The sequence below is a fragment of the Pinus tabuliformis genome, chromosome J (assembly GCF_031772625.1).
Source record: "Pinus tabuliformis cultivar Carrire ecotype Pingquan chromosome J, CPIR1, whole genome shotgun sequence".
NCBI lineage: Eukaryota > Viridiplantae > Streptophyta > Pinopsida > Pinales > Pinaceae > Pinus > Pinus tabuliformis.
This window is the reverse complement of record NC_142295.1, coordinates 1,236,989,986-1,237,008,744: the sequence shown is the minus strand read 5'-3', so window position 1 is coordinate 1,237,008,744 and position 18,759 is coordinate 1,236,989,986. Positions and strand designations below refer to the sequence as shown.

The following is an 18,759-nucleotide window of genomic DNA, read 5'->3' as shown; positions in this document are numbered from 1 at the left end:
ACCTTTCAAATGTTTTGCTTGTGGAAGAGTCGGTCACTATGTAGCCAAGTGTCCTCATAAAGATAAGCTTGACAATGGTAAGGAGCCAGTTAGATGGAACAGAAAACATAATGTAAGTAAGAAGAGCTATTATACACATGAAGATAGTGATGGATTTTTAATTAGTGATGAAGATGAACAATGTAATGATTATAGGCTTTTGATGGCTTTTGAAGGTGATGATTTCTTGGATGCTATAGATGAAGATGATCCCTATGAAGAAATTTCTAAACTTAAAATCTGTTTAGAAGAAAAGAGTATGACCATAGATACTCTGACATTCCAACTTGCTAAAAGGGAAAAACACAATGAAAAGTTAGAATGTGAAATTGTGGGACTTAGAAAAGATATTGAGAAAACAAAAGCTCTTAATCTTATAATTGCTAAAGGATATGAAACTTTAGATGAGATTATCAAAGTGCATTGTTCTCCTCTAATCAAGACAGGTCTTGGATATTCTGAAGAAGCATCTCAAGCATAGAAGCCATCCACCTCCAAAAGTTATCTAGATGCAGAAAGGAGAAGTGAACAGGTTGACAATTGACAACAAAGGAATAAAGCATATCACTAGGTAAATCAGGGTCAATCTACTTCAAGGATGAACATAGATCACCAAGTAAATCAGGGGAAATCTACTTCAAGGATGAACATAAGTTACAACCAACCGTAGGTAAATCATTCTCAATTTGCCTATGGAAACTACAATCACCTAGACGGTAGGTTTGATAATCGTAGGAATTTCTTCATTGGCCAATGTTTCTCTTGTCATAACTTTGGACACAAAGCTACTCAATGTTTTTCCTACGAGACCATCATGAATAGAGAAGCACGAAATCAAAGGAGTGTGATTGGGATCATGAAAAGGACCTACAATAACTTTTCTACTCTTGAAAATGAAATAAAATGTTCTATTTGTAACAACTTCGGTCATGAAGATTCTGAATGCAGGAGTAGGTTTCGGCAAACAACTCAGAAGGAGCAAGCTTCATTGAGTCCCAAAACATGGAGAAAGGAGGAACCACAACTAGAAAGATTTGGTATAGCCTTATATGCAGAAGGATAGGAAAATCAGTGGTACATCGACAGTGGATGCTCGAAACATATGATAGGTGATAAAGAAAAACTTCAGTCATATAGTGCCTTAGAAAAGGAAAGGAAGGTCTTAATTGGAAATGACACCCCTGCACTCATAAAAGGTAAAGGTTCTGTTCTTTTGAAAGAAAAGGTCAAAGCTAGAAATGTTATGTATGTTGATGGCTTAAAGCATAATCTATTAAGTGTCAGTAAAATGTTTGATCAAGGAAATGAGGTAATTCCATCAAATGGATGTATTGTTCGTGAGCTTGATACTGGAGAAACAGTGATCAAAGGCATATGAACTCCAAATAATTTATACATACTCAAGGGAGGACAACAACAATGCTATCTAAGCAAGAATGATGAACACTAGCTATGGCACAGAAGATTGGGGCATCTAAGCTTCTCTCAGATAAGGAAGGCATGCAAATATAAGGCGGTTCATGATCTCCCTGACATCAGAATTCCAGACAATACAATATGCAAATCATTTCAGTTTGGCAAGCAAACCAGAACTAATTTCCTTGTGAAGGAAGGATCAACTAGTAAGCCACATGAACTTGTCCATACTGATGTATGTTGTCCATCCAGGAAAAGGTCACCTCGATGTTGTGGGGAAAAGTTTCTATTCAGAACGACCCTATCCCACTAAGGTGTGACAGTGCCTTAGCAACAAACAGAGAAAACTACTTTTGTATTCTTCTTTATGAACTATAAACGAAGAGGAATAGGATGAACCAACCTGTGTCTTGTGCTAGTCCTTTGATCCAATCTCTCTCCTCTTTGACAGCTTCCAGCTACCTGCTCCCTTACTTGCCCAGCTTCACCAAGTTCCTGTAAGATCACAGAAGAAGAAAACTACACAAAGACATGGATTTATATTCATAAATAGCTTAGGATGAGATTTAAGCTAAACATACAAATATAACAAACATCAATGATACACAAGCATGTAGGAGAAACTCAAATAGTTTTATTGATATAACAAGAAGATCCAGCAGGAGATACAACCAATGATTCCCGATCCAGCATCAACCTCCCAGCAAAGGAATCCCTTCTTCACCTCCAACAAAGCATAAATCACCCAATACACTGATATCAATCTCAAAACCAACAACAATTCTCTGCAATGAACAAAATTCTAGCCTCCGGATCTCTGGGATGAGGGATCCATATATAGATGTATGCAAAGAGGATGAGTCAGCTTGTCATCTGACTAGTGTCTTCTCTCTATCAGTTCTTGCTTCCACTTGGAGACTGAGAGCCTCTTACTCATCCTTGGTCGAACTCAGTGAGGCAAGTGTCATAGGGGGAGATTCTGGAAGTTTCCATTGTCTTTCCACCTCGCGGAATGGCACTGCCATTTGTCATTTCCTGCTCAACGCACCCTGGTAGTGCATTTAGGTGCGTTGCAACGCACCTAGCTAGTGTATTGGGGTGCTATGCAACGCAGGTAGCTAGTGGAGCAGCTGAAATGATCCTGGTTTGACTGATTCTGAGCAGTTTCTGGTGGAGAACTTCTGGGAGAAGCTGTAATTTGTTGACCTTGTTCCTTTAGGGGCAGGAACAACACTTTTAGGGACTTAGGATCCCTTGGTTTATGGACATTTCATGCTTAGAGTTGTAAGGCACAAAAATGTCTATAACAGTTGCCCCCTAAAGTATGAGGCCATTTATCGGGTGAAATGCTTTATTAGGAGGATCCGAAGTTCTTTCAATGCTGGGAGGAGACCTGTAATAAGATACAATACAATACATTATCTTCATACTATTTTTCATGATCTAGCTGAGGCAGGCATTCCCATGCTCAGCTTTATAAATTCATTTTTATGTACATAGGACAGACAATCGTCTGATGGTAGACTGATGATTCTGATAGAGCCATCATCCTTTTGGTAGGATGATTATCTGTGCTACAATGTTGTACATTTCAATGTCTTTATTTTCCTAAATATATATCACAGCCCGGATGGATGAAACTAGATCCAGGGTCTTCAATGTCGTCCGATCTTCACTCGAAGTACAAGTCGATCCATGTGAGAAATGTTTTGAAGTCAAACATGGAAAGACATCGCTTGATTACCAGTCAATGATGTAAACTGTTAACAAGCGCGAAAGGAATCACCGATAATGATGATGACCCTGAAGGTACCGCAGTACAATTCACGTGGTGTGAATAAAGGACTTGGTGTTGAACACCATGCAAAATCTTTCGGTCGAAGGTCATTGATGTATACCTATCACCGGATGTGAGAAACTTGCCATTGAGGCATGCAAGCTTCAAAGTACTGAAGGGGGTGTTCCTAGATCATCTTCTTGGATAATGAGCTGATGTCGACAAGAAGTGATCCGTCAAAGGAGGGCCTTAATGAATCCCACATCAATGACACAGAACGGAGCAAATTATTTTGATGGAGGTCAAAACGATCTGATGATATATGGTTCAGGATGGCGGTCATGAAAGAATGAAGTATAATGTATGGTAGTGGATGGGACACAGGTGACTTCTCTGGATGACTTCTCTTGAACATATCGGCGACACTTATGGGATGGATTGGTAGCATTTACCCCAAATTTGGATGGTATGGCATGACCATGGTGATGTGACCAGTGAATGAAACAACCAAACCCGACTCCGGCACGAAGTGGAAGTGTCATGTTCAAGAGCGACTTGCTACCAATAAAGATTCTTTGAGTTTTTCCCAATTTTTCCCCAGTAATTGCTGACCAGTACCTCTTTATTTTTGTCAAGCTTGAGGAGGATAACATATGCTTGTTCTATAATTTGGCCTTCGGGCAAACCCATCACTATTTTTAAACGAGCCTAGCGATAGTGAAACTCGTTCTCGTCTAAAGACAAGTTTGTCACTATTAATATTTTTAACGAGTTTAACGAAAAAGATAACTCGGTCCTTTTCATTTTCAGAGAGTCTGAAAAGGTACGTAAAGGTAACTCCGAAATTCCTTTTTCGTCATCTAATCCCTTAAGTCCAAAAAAGTATAAAACAATACAGAAGGGATGAATTTTCGATAGTTTTAACGAGCTGAACAAAGCAAGCGCTCGATCTTTTTGTGCAATAATCCCTCAGGTCCAAAAAAGATTAAAATCTAGAGGAGGGATAGCACTTCCTGTCGCTTTAACGAGCTGGAAGGCCAAAACTTGGCAATCTTTTCATTTTTTACGAGTCAGATGAAAAGAGCTTAAAGAAGACTTGTCTTTTGAGGAACGAGTGATAAAATGGGTAGCAGCTGATTCCAGGTAAGGTTTGGAATTTTCCAATCACGGCAGTGTCACAAGGATGGCTAGCGAAATCACTCTTCGCAGCTGTTCCTCAAAATGGGTAAACAATCAAATGGAGGTGAATGGTCGGCCAATGGAAAAGTGGAGGTGACGGTGCAAACACGACCAAGGCTTTAATGGCTGAAGTACTACATTCACGGTGGTTATTTACCGGGGAATAGTTCATTTTTTAACGAGCTTAAACGCGGGTGGAAACATTTGCTCGGTGCGGGTTTATTTTTTAACGAGCTTGAACCTTGCGGTAACACTGCTCGATGCGGGTTTATTTTTTAACGAGCTTGAACCCCGCAGTAACATTGCTCGTGATAAGTTTGCAGGCCCCCAGCATAATAATGCAAATCGAGGTGTGTACCCCCCAAGCTTCATTGCATTCAACTCGGTGGTTGGAATGAAGGTTTACCTTTGAGATTTGGAAAGGGGATTTGTTTCATTTTTTAATGAGGTTGACACAGTAAAAGAACTGTCCTCGGAATTCACCATATATACAGTATTTGATAGAATATCAAAAATTGAAGGATGATTAAGGTTGTCTTGAGTATCTTCTCCACAATCCAGGAGAAGGGAACGATGATGGGAATCATTCCATGGTGTCCCCTCAATTACCATTGATTGGACAATTCCTTCGTCGGTCACATGCGCCTGCGACCAAGGATCTGAAGGGGTACCATATTCTTTAGACCTATCTATCCAAGCGCTTGATGAGCGTTGATTTGGGGTTGCCCCCCAGGCCAAGAAAATTGATTGCTATAATATTTCTAAAATGGCGATGATCCATGCTGACAAAATGTTCAGGAATCTTTGGAATCCATTAGATATAGAAGATTTCATATTGTGGGTTTCCACTGTGGCCACTTCCGCCAGATTACTCGGAGGCGGTAGGGAAAAAGTACCCATTAAGGCAGGGTCTTTTAGGAGACCTAGTCCAATATTTTGAAGCGAATGATTGCTTCCATGGATCATTGGAATGCTTCCCGTAACTTGTGAACTGTTGGGGAGAAATGTTTGTTGGTCGACTATTGTAATTTTCCCTTGGAAGGGAAATGCAATCTTCCTGAAGTAAGTCGACACAACCGCGGCCATGGAATATATCCAGGGCCTTCCCAGTAGGATGTTGTAATCGAGGTTTCCATCGATTACTTTAAAATCAACTTCTGTTGTTTTGCCCCCCAGTTCAACTTGCGAGTTACTTAAAATCCCGTATGGAGTGTATGATCATCCATCAAATGCTTTTAATTTCGTTGACGATCTAGACAAGGGTGGTGAGCCTAAATTTTTCTAGCAACTCATCGACATAATACATGTAGATGCCCCCTCATCAATAATTGTTCGATGAACAGTTTTGTTGAGGGCTTTCACTTGAATAAGGAAAGCTAGTTGAGCTGGTAACTGAGGGTCGTATCCTTTATGATCAAAGGCCACAAGATTGGAATCCATTGGGTCAATTCCACCTATTGTTGATAATAAAGCTTGCTCTTGGGAGAGGCAATTGCGGTACCTCAGGTGTCGACATAGTGGACGGCGATTCAGCCAGGTCCTGTATTATATTATAATTCTGTGCTATTTTTGCACGAGGATTAAATGTCGATTTGTGTACTACTCCCTTTGGTGGCTTTATCATAGGTTCAGGAATGATGGGTGGCACAACTTCGGTCAAAGTTGTTGTCGAACTACTAGGTTGTTCATTAGCCTTGTTATTCGATAGCTGTGGATTCTCGTAATCTTTATTCCTTGTCAAAGAATCATTTTGCTGCTTTGAGATAGACAACATAAGCACTTGGGATCGTGAAGCATTTTGGTTAGCAACCAGTTTGGTTCTCGGGTTTGGAAACGGATCAGTCAATACTGCTGAGGTTTTTGAACTCTTAAAGAGTTTCTTAACTTCAGCTTTATGTGGACATTCTCTTGTCCGATGATCCTCATCGCATATATGACACCCCGCAGGGGGTTTCCTTTGCCCAGAAGGGTTTGTAGAAGGTTTTCCAGGAGATGACTCATCCTGATTCTTTTTTATCCCTTTCTTTTTCTTCTTGCCCCCTGGTTGCTTCAGTTGTTTGCCCTTGTCATTTGACACGACATTTACTTCCGAGGCAAGAAGTTCCTCATTTGCATTCTGACTAGAAATATTACGGGCCTTTTTGGATGTAGCCTTTGTCGATTTCGTGTCTGTTGCATCAATCACGCCATCGCCGACATGAGAGTCATCATTTGATTTAGGAGGAGGAGGAATTGAGAATTCTGGTCTAGGAGCATCAGGTATTTTATCATAGAGCGTGCCGGACTGAGTGTAAATCAAGTCCAAATATTTTGCACGAGCGATAACTTGCTCTTCTGTGACGACTCCCCCTTTTGCCACATCTTTCATAATGGAAGGCAGCAATGACTTAATAAACCATTCAGCTAAGAGCTGATCAGGAACATACATTTTCACCATTCTACGACGACGTCGCCATTCATGTATATGATCAGATATGTGAGTGGTCGTTGTCTGTTTGAAGTTGGTAAGAAGTTTTGTTCCCGTTTCGTACCTTATTGGTAACTGAAAATGGGTTAAAAAGGTTGTGGCTAAGGTACTGAAGTTGTCGAACGAAGCTCTAGGCAATTCGATGTACCATTTTGCTGCCAGACCAGTTAACGTCCTCTAAAAAAGGCGAAGCCTAATCGAATCATCGTTTAGGGTTTTTGATGAACACCACAGATGAAAGGTCATCACATGATTCGACGGATCTTCACCCGAATTTCCATTAAATTTAGGAATATCTGATGGAAGTTTATGCGGAATCACCGGCGACCAAGGGGCATAAGCAATTGGATCATTCGTCAGCCGGTTTAGATCTGGTAATTCTAGAGTTGCTACAAAGGGCAACTGTTGATTCAGGTTAGGCGAAGCATACCCAGGATAAGATGGAATCGCCTGAGCAGTGGGTCTTTGCATACCAGCATAATGTATTTGATGCTGGCAACTTTGACAAGGTTGATGGGCATAACCATTATAATATGGTTGTTGATAACCGCTTTGGAAATGCGGTTGCCCATTACTTACAAAGACTTGTTGCTCAGGTCCTTGATATGATTTCTGGAATGGCAGTTGTTGAGATTGAACCAGCCATGGTTGTTGGACCATTTGCTGATGCCCAATGCTGGATGGTTGACCAAGATGAGGAGTCACAGTACTTGTTTGAGCCTGAGTCGCTCCAGATAAGGAGGCACTAACCTGAGGTTGTGATTGAGATGTCGAGACAAGAGGTTGTTGTATTGGAACCTGAGAAACTTGGGGTTGACATACAACAGGTAGCGCTTGTACTTGCGACGCAGTCACCACATCAGGTATAGTGGGAATATTCGACACAGGGTGGACTGGTTGCATTGAATATACAACCCTTGGTTGCTGAGGTAGTATTGGTACCCAACCGCTGGATGTAATTCCAGTTTGACCTAAACTTTGTTGTAAACTCCCATATGGTTGTTCTCTAGGAGGGAACAATGAAAAGGCATACTGCCCTCCATATGGTGGTAATCCAGTACTTAAAGGGTAGATTGGCCTTTGAAGACACATTGGATCAATTTGTTGAGTTTCAACATAAGAAATACCAGATGATAATCCGGATGAAGAAATAGGAACTAACCATGTCGTTGTCCCTGATTGGACTTCGGCTTGTTGTTGATAACTTGCCGGGACAGATGGTATACCGGCGAACATTGTTGGAGTAGCAGCAGGAGGTTCTGCTGCTGTTGTGTCAGATGACACAGTCCTAGATATCGACGGTTGTTTAGACATATTTAGTCTATCCAAAAGATTTCTTAGCGATTCTACAAGAATTTGTGATGAAGGGAGACTAACTTCAAAGATCAACGAGGGAAAGGTGATGATTATTCCGTTTAAAAAAATTAATTTTAGACGCTTTGACACAACTTGTTTTTTCAATTTTAAAGAGTCGAGAAAAAACAAAAGATGACTCTAGTCGCCTTCGATTTTTAATGAGCATGAAGTGACAAGTGCTCAGATGGACCTTTTCCGTTCAGGAGTCTGAAAAGGAACGAAAGGGACTACTCGGGAGATCTAGGTAGAGGGAGTACCAAACCAATCACAAAACCGCAGAATACGTTTTACGGTACGGCAGTCAATCTTCCCGAATGTTGTGTTCGGTGCATTGCGATCAGTAGGGCAGCCGACACGGCTTCCTATGGATAAAAGGTTTTAAGCCTATAGGGGTCTCCCAATATATACTCGACGGTACGTGAGAGCACAAGTACGTACTGGCACTTATCGTCTCACAGTGGAGGAATCACCCAACCATCAGTGAGGACAACAGTTACCAGGCTTTACGACGCCGGAACACGTCTCTAGCCTAGACCTCTATGTTGTGCGTTAAGTTCCAAAGCGTTGTTAGATTCATTAAATTTATTTTAAGTTGATCTTTCTTATGAAGTTTGCCTTTTTTGGTTCACCACGAGATGTAGATCTAATTCGTAAATGCAATCTAAAGATGATAAGAAAATCTTTTATCTCTTTTTAACAATGAAAATCCTAGCTACAAGGGGAAAAGAAAGACACAATCTTTTCTCAAAGAGCACAGAGCACACTGTAAATGCACTTTTCCTAAATCAAGCCATACAAACTATCAATATGCAAATGCACATGTGCATGTATTTGTTTTTCACTTTCTTAATGTTGATGCCTAAAAAGAAAGTTGATGTACAAATCTGAATTTGCTTTCAAGTGAAAAACACAAACAAGCTTTTTTTCGAAATCAAAAGGTAGAGATGATTACGACACTTTATGATTTTGAAATAAACACTCGTTTCGACACTAGAAAGTCACAAATTGAAACCAAAGGCAAAAGTAAAAGCATAATCGACTGTCAACAGCAAATTAACTTTCTCCTAAGACCAAAATCGACAGCTACGACAGATCTAAATCAAAGGACGACAGTATGACTATTTTACTTTTGCAATGGAAAACTGTAAATGATGCCACAAACACACAAAAACACCTACAGTATTTTTGTACAAAGAAGGCAGAATTAAGGCAAAGAAAAGGAGTTTTCAGACAGGTACACACACTGATCACAGGCTGCAAAAATCAGAGACAAAACTGGAAAAAATGAAGCAAAGAACCTCAGCTGCACAAGGCAAAGCTGATCAGCGCACCTGTTACACAGAGAAACTGAATTGTAGCGCAGGTAGCACTCTCGGGACCTGCGTTGAAATGCAAAACCTCTTCATAGAGCTTGCGTTGGGGCAGAAACGGAACTTCTATCCGGGTTCTGGGTCACGGTTTGCAGTTTAATCTATGGTTTTTGGCCGAGTAAAAGCAATCAGTAATGTACAATCAGAGGGATGATTTAAAGGAGGTCTAAGAGCTATCACAAAGGGCAATCAGATCATTTGTGAATCCACTGTTCAAATCATAAACAGATCCAGTGAGTGGATTGAAGTAGCAGGTGTCTTCTTTGCATTTGTAAATGGCAAATGCAGTTCGATTGCTACTTCTAAGTTTATGAAACAAACAACAAGAGAAACACAAATAAACTAATTAGACACGATCCCCAGCGGAGTCACCATTTTGTTGTGGGGAAAAGTGTCTATTCAGAATGACCCTATCCCACTAAGGTGTGACAGTTCCTTAGCAACAAACAGAGAAAACTACTTTTGTATTCTTCTTTATGAACTATAAACGAAGAGGAATAGGATGAACCAACCTGTGCCTTGCGCTAGTCCTTTGATCCAATCTCTCTCCTCTTTGACAGCTTCCAGCTACTTGCTCCCTTACTTGCCCAGCTTCACCAAGTTCCTGTAAGATCACAGAAGAAGAAAACTACACAAAGACATGGATTTATATTCATAAATAGTTTAGGATGAGATTTAAGCTAAACATACAAATGTAACAAACATCAATGATACACAAGCATGTAGGAGAAACTCAAATAGTTTTATTGATATAAAAAGAAGATCCAGGAGGAGATACAACCAATGATTCCCGATCTAGCATCAACCTCCCAGCAAAGGAATCCTTTCTTCACCTCCAACAAAGCATAAATCACCCAATACACTGATATCAATCTCAAAACCAACAGCAATTCTCTGCAATGTACAAAATTCCAGCCTCCGGATCTCTGGGATGAGGGATCCATATATAGATGTATGTAAAGAGGATGAGTCAACTTGTCATCTGACTAGTGTCTTCTCTCTGTCAGTTCTTAATTCCACTTGGAGACTGAGAGCCTCTTACTCATCCTTGGTCGAACTCAGTGAGGCAAGTGTCATAGGGGAAGATTCTGGAAGCTTCCACTGTCTTTCCACCTCGAGGAATGGCACTGCCATTTGTCATTTCCCACTCAACGCACCCTGGTAGTGCATTTAGGTGTGTTGTAACGCACCTAGCTAGTGTACTGGGGTGCTATGCAACGCAGGTAGCTAGTGGAGCAGCTGAAATGATCCTGGTTTGACTGATTCTGAGCAGTTTCTGGTGGAGAACTTCTGGGAGAAGCTGTAATTTGTTGACCTTGTTCCTTTAGGGGCAGGAACAACACTTTTAGGGACTTAGGATCCCTTGGTTTATGGACATTTCATGCTTAGAGCTGTAAGGCACAGAAATGTCTATCACACTCGAGGAGAAGAATACTTCATATTGTTCATTGACGACTTTTCCAAGATGTGTTGGATAGGATTTCTGAAGCATAAAGACGAAGCATTCAAAAAGTTCAAAGCATTCAAAGCCTTGGTTGAAAACGAATCAGGTCGTAGAATCAAATGCCTCAGGTCTGATCAAGGAGGGGAATTTACCTCGGATGAATTTTTTTTATTTTTGTGAAGAACATGGAATAAGAAGGGAATTCTCTACTACAAGGACTCCTCAGCAAAATGGAGTAGTGGAAAGGATGAACAGAACGGTTCAACAAATGGCTCGTGCTATGCTTGATGAGTTTGGAACTCCCGCAACCTTCTGGGCTGAAGCTGCATTTGCTGCAGTTACTATTCTCAACAAGACAAACATCTGGGGGAACAACACTCAAACTCCTCATGAACTTTGGTATGGTAAGACCCCTACGGTAAAATACTTCAAAATTTTTGGAAGCAAATGTTACATCAAAAGGACTGATGAAAACCCTGGAAAGTTTGCACCGAGAGTAGATGAAGGCATTCTCCTTGGTTACTCTTCCCAAAGCAAAGTATATAATTGTTACAATAAAAGACTTGGAAAAATTGTTGAAAGTATTGATGTAGTGGTTGATGAAGAAGGAAACAATCCAAGGCAGATAAAATCTGAAGATTTCGAAGATGATGAGGACTATCCTTCCACATCAAATTAGACTTATGGAAGAAGAAGCCTATGAGGCACCAAAAGAACATATAATAGTAGAAGAAAAGACTCCATCCAGGTACGTTCTGAAGAATCATCCAGAAACTCAAATTTTGGGGCAGAAAGAGGCAGGTGTACAAACAAGAAGAACTATTTTAGAAGCTTCAAGCTATCTAGCATTGCTCTCCTCCACTCAACCATGAAATGTAAGTGAATCATGTAAAGATGAATGCTGGGTCAAGGCCATGAATGAAGAACTTGAGAAAATTGAAAGAATAACACTTGGGAATTGGTTCCTAGACCTAATGATAAGAATGTCATAGGGACCAAATGGATATTCAAAAATAAGCTAAATGAAAATGGAGATGTTATTAGAAACAAGGCCAGACTTGTTTGTAAAGGGTATGCTCAACAAGAAGGTATAGACTTTGAAGAAACGTTTGCACCAATTTCTAGACTTGAAGCCATAAGAATGTTCCTTTCTCTTTCTAGCTTTCAGAAGTTCAAAGTGTTTCAAATGGATGTGAAATTTGCCTTTTTAAATGGAGACTTAGACAAAGAAGTGTATATTGAGCAACCAGATGGATTCATCCTTGGAAATGATCCAAAACTTGTATGCAGACTTAAGAAGGCACTTTATGGTCTTAAACAGACTCCAAGGGCTTGGGATTATCGTCTGGACAAATACCTCCATCAACAAGGTTTTTAAAAAGGATCAGCAGATAGAAATACATATATAAAAATTGATAATGATAAATTTCTAATACTTGTTGTGTATGTTGATGATATCATCTTTGGTAGCAATGAAGAAGCCATGAGTCAAAACTTTGCTTTGGTAATGCAGAAAGAATTTGAAATGTCCTTGCTTGGTGAGCTGGCATATTTTCTTGGTTTACAAGTCCAACAAAATAAAGACAATATCTTTTTATCACAAACCAAGTACCTCAAGCAGATCTTGAAGAAATATGGCATGGAAGATTCGAAACCAGTATGTACCCCTATGGTAACAGGATGCAGCCTCAACGCAAATGACGATTCAGTAGCAGTACATCAACCGACCTATAGATACATGATTGGTAGTCTGCTCTATCTGACAGGCACCCGACTAGACACCATGCATGCAGTGGGAATAGTTGGAAGATTCCAGGCAAATCCAAAAGAAGCACACCTTCAGGCGGTTAAAAGGATTTTCAAATATCTTCAAGGAACACAAAATTATGGCTTATGGTATCCTAGAGATATAGATCTCACACTTCATGCATATACAGATGTAGATTGGGCAGGAAGCATGGATGACAAAAAAAGCACTAGTGGTGGTGCATTCTTTATGGGTTCCAGATTAGTATCTTGGTTCAGCAAGAAACAAAGTTCAATAGCTTTATCTACAGCTGAAGCAGAATATGTGGCTATTTCATCTTGATGCACACAACTCCTTTGGATGATGCAAACTTTGCAAGATTTTCAAATCACTTGTACTCCACCTATCTCCATTTTATGTGATAATACAAGTGCAATCAATATTTCAAAGAATCTTGTCATGCATTCAAAGACCAAGCACATACCTATCAAATATCATTTTCTCTGAGAACAAGTGCTTGAACAAAAGGTCAAATTGGAATATGTTCCCTCCAAGGAACACGTTGTTGATATACTCACCAAACCACTACCCAGGGAGACATTTGAATACCTCAGACAGAAGTTGGGAGTAGTTGATGCATCATCTTGCTGTTGAAACTTGTCTGTTTCAAAGAAAAGTGCTTGTACGTGAGTTTCATGGGGAGCATCCACGTACTTACGTCGGTTTCTGTGGATACAATCATGTATATGTTGGTTCTAAGACAAACAGTGGGCCAGGCTCAGGATGAAAAGAGTCTGATATGGGTCTGACAGAGACCATCTGGCACAAGTTCAGGGGGAGAATATATACTTCTAATAATGCATTTTTGGCATTATCTTAGGAGATCTTGGTTCAAGTTCATAGTTGTTTTTGGTTTCAGGTGGAACAGGTGCAGAGGGAGAACATGGTTGCTGGTCTGAATGATGATTGACAGATGTTGTTGATGATAGTTGTTGATGACTATCATAGTCTTATTTTAGATACTTTGTCTCTATGTCATGTATATATTTTATCATCAAGGTCATGTAATGACCTATTTTGTTTCCCCACTATGCCTGGGATGGATGATGTAATGTTCTTGTTTTATCATGTGTAATCTTTTGATGTATCTCGACTTGGTTGGGTGGATGAGTCAATATTGGTATATCCCAAGTTGGTTGGGAGATGGATGTATGTATGAGTATTTGGTGATAGGAAGGTCATTCATGATATATAACGTCATGTTCTTTCTTGTAGAACATATTTTTGTAGACCTTGCCTATAGTTAGGGGGGCATAACCCTTTTCCCTTGATGTCAAAGGTGGAGAATTACTTTGAGTGACTTGGGGTTTCCGTCAAGTCAAAAGGGGGAGATTGTTGGCATTATGACACAGGTTTGGCACTATGACATAGATGTTGTCCTTGATGGCAACTCACTCAAATGTCAGATCATAGTTCAGGCTCTCAAAATGAAGGAAAAAGAGATATATGCAGTTTCCTCGTAACCAAGCCACGTATACATGTGGGTTCACCAATCAAAAGACGCGTATGCATATGCACGTACTTTCATGCAAGGAAAAGCGTGTACATGCGGGAAAACTTGTTTCTAGTCCATGGTATTTAGTCCCTGGTATTTGGACCTATGGTTTTGGACCATGGTATTGCATCCGAAGTGTTGAACCCAGGTATTGGGTCCCAAGTATTGGTTCTAAGTGGTTTTGGACCATGGTATTGAGTAAGGCCTAAGACTATAAAAAGGGGAAGGAGATCATTAGGCAAATTTATTCACTCAAGTATTGAATATTTAATGAAGAGCATGATCTAGAATACTGGTGATTGGGTTGTGGTGCATAGCTGGATCTGAATCAAGGAGGAACCTGAGCACTAGAAGATGGATAAGTTCTATTGATGGGTAAAGATCTCAAGGCTTGAATACAAGTATCTTTGTGTGTTTTGATCTATTTGGCGGATGACTTGATCTATAAATCTGATAATCAAGGTATAACTGATGTCTGAATAATTGAAAAGGGTAAATTATCTTTTATAGATCTGTACGCAGGTTCGGCATAGCGAAGGCGCGTATGCACGCTAGTTAGATAATTCAAAACAACGTATACACAGGTTTGCCTTAAGACAGCGGCGTATGCACGCAGGTTCTTCATCTTGAAGTAGCGTACGTCTCTAAAAATATGTTTTAGCTACTTTTGTTTATTGCAGTAGTATTCTGGGTTCAGGATTGGTGTCTAGTTACTGTTATCGTATTCTGGTTACAGCATTCAAAGAGGTGATTGATTGATTTAGTTTTGGTTGGTGCTAAGGGGATTGGTTGATGCAGTTACAATTGATGTTTGATTGATGTTATTTATGGATCCAGTCTGAAAATTTATGAAATGTGGTCCCTGAAGAAAAGAGAAGGTTGTAGCCTTCTGTAGGTCAACACCTACGTACTAGTACTTCAGCTAGTACAAGAGCTAAGGGGGGTTGTAGCTCCCTTCCAGGAGAAGCTGGAAAATGAGAGAAGGTTGTAGCTTTCTACAGGTAGAAGCCTGCATACTAGTATAAGACTGCACCAGTACAGAAATATTGTAAAAAAAAGTTTCTTATAAAAGAAAGATAGAGATGAATTGCGATTGGTGGTTTTCACCCACATTGGGTTTCCACCTTATATCTTGTGTTCATGTGTGCGATGATCTGTTCCATTTTACTGCACCTTTTTACTATTCTTATGGTTAATGAAGTTCTGATGCACTGATTTAAGATCAACATTTAATGGATTAACTAAATCATAATTTTACTAGATATACGCTAGTTGCTTTAGACATAGTTGCATATATACGCGGGTTCCCATAAATAAAGTAGCGTATATATATATATATATATATATCTGCGCATGAAAATGAAAATGTGTTTGATTTGATAATACTGATTCACCCCCCCCTCTCAGTGTTATTTCCAACATGGTATTGACTAGTAGCAATAGGAGCAACTGACAAGTGAACCAAAGAATGCTGATGCAACCCGAGGTCTTCACCGACCACTGTGGTACATTTCTACATAATGTGAATAAATGATCTGAAGTCGACCATGTGAGAAATCGTTTGATTACCGGTCATTGGTGTATACCGTTAACAAACGCGAGACTACTCACTGATAAAGATAATGATAGTCAAGGTACCCAGTACAATCTAACAAGTGCGAATAAATGAGCTGAGGTCGAACACATGGAAGAATATACCAATCAAGGGACAATGATGGTTTCCCACTATCGATAGCGAAGGATCTGCCACTGATGACTGCAAACCCCAAGGTACTCCCAAATGGACTCTAGATCTTTACCCCAGAGAAATGAGTCGTAGTCTATAGGAAAAGATTCGCTAGAAGGAAGGCGTTAAGGCATAACAATGTAAACTTTGAAACGGGAACTAATATTGTTACCCGTTTCGTAGAGATAGCAAAAAAGTGACCTGATTTTGAACAGGGGTGATGTAGAACATACATGTTTTTTTAGAGCATAAGTTTTGGCACTTTAATTTTTTTTATGTACATTACGTTTTAGAATGGTAGTGATTTTCATGCTGATTTAAAAAAGTGGATATTCTGCATCAGACCATTTTTTTAAAAGACCTATTTTTTGGCTTAAAATTTTCTAATGTATGAAATGTAAATAATTATTTTGTAAATTTGATAATTTTTGAAGTGGTAATTTTCTTCAAATTTTTGTGTTTTTTATTTTAATTTTTTTTTTTTTTGTAGTGAGGTTTTTATTGTTTTGCATTTTTTAATTAGAAGGTCGATATTTTGAACTTTCGATATTCTACATATTTATACATCCTTAATCAAGTTTTCAATCCACATGAAATAATTGTTTCTAAAAAACAATGTTTTTTAACAATGGACATAAAAATAACCATTTTTAACATAAATATAATTAAAAAACTACACGTTTTGATAATTTTTTGCTAGAATTGACATGTCAAAATCACAATTTTTATACAAAATTTTTAACTAAAAATGGTTAAATAATAGTTTTTCTTATGAATTTGATGTCAAAAAAATAATAATAATCACTTTTTTTTCAAAAAATAATGATTAACTTAAAAATCAATGCGAAAATCACATATTACAAATATTGAACGCATAACAACCTTAATTGAGTGTTTATTCTTCTCATAAAATGTTAAAGTCAAAACATTGCAAAGCTTGATTTCCAAGCATAACTTAAATTTAATCAACAATGTCACGTAATCCAAACTCTTCGTCCTCTAGAGTTTCATCATTGTCTTCTTCCACAATATTTTATGCTTCCTTTTGCTCATTTTCCTCTTCTAATGGATCTTTGAATCAGGCGTGAGTGGGTGGGTGGCTGGTTGGGTGGCCGGGCGAGGAAGGGGAGGGCGGGCGCACAGGTGGGCCACCGGGGTGGTGTGGCCAGGGCTGGCACCACCCCGGCGGTCCGCCCGGCTGGTGGCTGGGCGATTTCGGTCGCCGGGGTGGCGCCAACCTGTGTGGGTGGGTGGCTGGGCAGGCTGGCCGCCGGGGTGGCATGGCCAGCGCTGGTGCCACCATAGTGGCTCGCCCGCCCGCCCGGCTGGTGGCTGGGCGATTCTAGCCGCCGGGGTGGCGCCGACTTGTGCCGCGCCACACCGGCGGCCCGCTCGCCTACCCGACTGGTATCTGGTCGATTCCTAGCTTCACCCAACCACCAGCTGGGCGGGCGGGCGGGCCGCCGGGGTGGCGCGGCTGGGCTGAATCCACCCAAGTGGCCTGTCCGCCTGCCCGGCAGGTGGATGGGAGATTCCGGGCCGCCCGGCTAGTGACTGGGCGATTCTGGGCGTTGTTCTGTGCCGCACCATCCCAGCGGCCCACCTGCCTACCCGGCTGGTGGCTGGGCAATTCCAGGGAATCGCCCAACCACCAGCCACCAGCCGGGCAGGCAGGCGGGCCGCCAGGGTGACATTGGCCTGGCCGTGCCAACCCGGCGACCCGCCCAGGAATTGCCCAGCCACCAACCGGGCGGGTGGACGGGCCGTCGGGGTGGTGCGGCCTGGGCTGGCGGGCCGCTGGGGTGGCACGACTTGGGCTAGCACCACCACGGCGGCCCGCCCACCCGCAGTGGACTCGCCCGCCTGGTTGGTGGTTGGGCGATTCCCGGAATTGCCCAGCCACCAGTCAGGCGGGCGTGCGGGCCGCCGGGGTGGTGTCAGCCCAGGCTGCGCCACCTTGACAGCCCGACGGCCTGCCCGACTGGTGGCTGGGCGATTCCTGGAATTGCCCAGCCACTGGTTGGGCGGGCGAGCAGCCGACGGGGTGGTGCCAGCCCAGGCTACGCCACGCCGACTTCCCGCTTGGCTGGTGGCTGGGTGATTCCAGGAATTGCATGGCTGGTCGCTGGGAAATTCCGGGAATCGCTCAGCCACCAACTGGGCGGGCAGGCGAGCTATTGGGGTGGCGCGAGCCTGGCGCCACCCCGGCGGCCCACCCGCCCGCCCGGCTGGTGGCTGGGCGATTCCCGGAATCACCCAACCACCATCTGGGTGAGCGTGCGGGTTGCTGAGGTGGTGTTAGCTTAGGCCACGCCACCCCAGTGGCCCACCAGCCGGGTGGGCGGGCGGGCCGCCAGGGTGTCACCAGCCCTGGCCGTGCCACCTCAGCAGCTTGCCCGCCTACCTGGCTGATGGCTGGGCGATTCTCAGAATTGCCTAGACACCAGTCGGGCGGGCGGGCGGGTCCCCTGGGTGGCACCAGCCCTTGCCGCGCCACCCCAACGGCCCGCCCACACGCTCGGCTGGTGGCTGGTGTCTAGGCGATTCCTGGAATCGCCCAACCACCCCAGGCTGCGCCACCTCGGTGGCCCGCCCGCCTACCCAGCTGGTGGCTGGGCGATTCTAGGAATCCCCCAGCGACCAGCCGGGCGGCCGGGCAAGCCGCTGAGGTGGCACGGCCTGG

At 42.0% G+C, this 18,759-nt stretch overlaps 1 pseudogene; it reads right to left on the bottom strand.

Annotated features, from left to right (window-relative positions):
* The window catches only part of LOC149231644 (protein FREE1-like), a 160,556-nt pseudogene that overhangs the window by 31,480 nt on the left and 110,317 nt on the right, over positions 1-18,759 (bottom strand).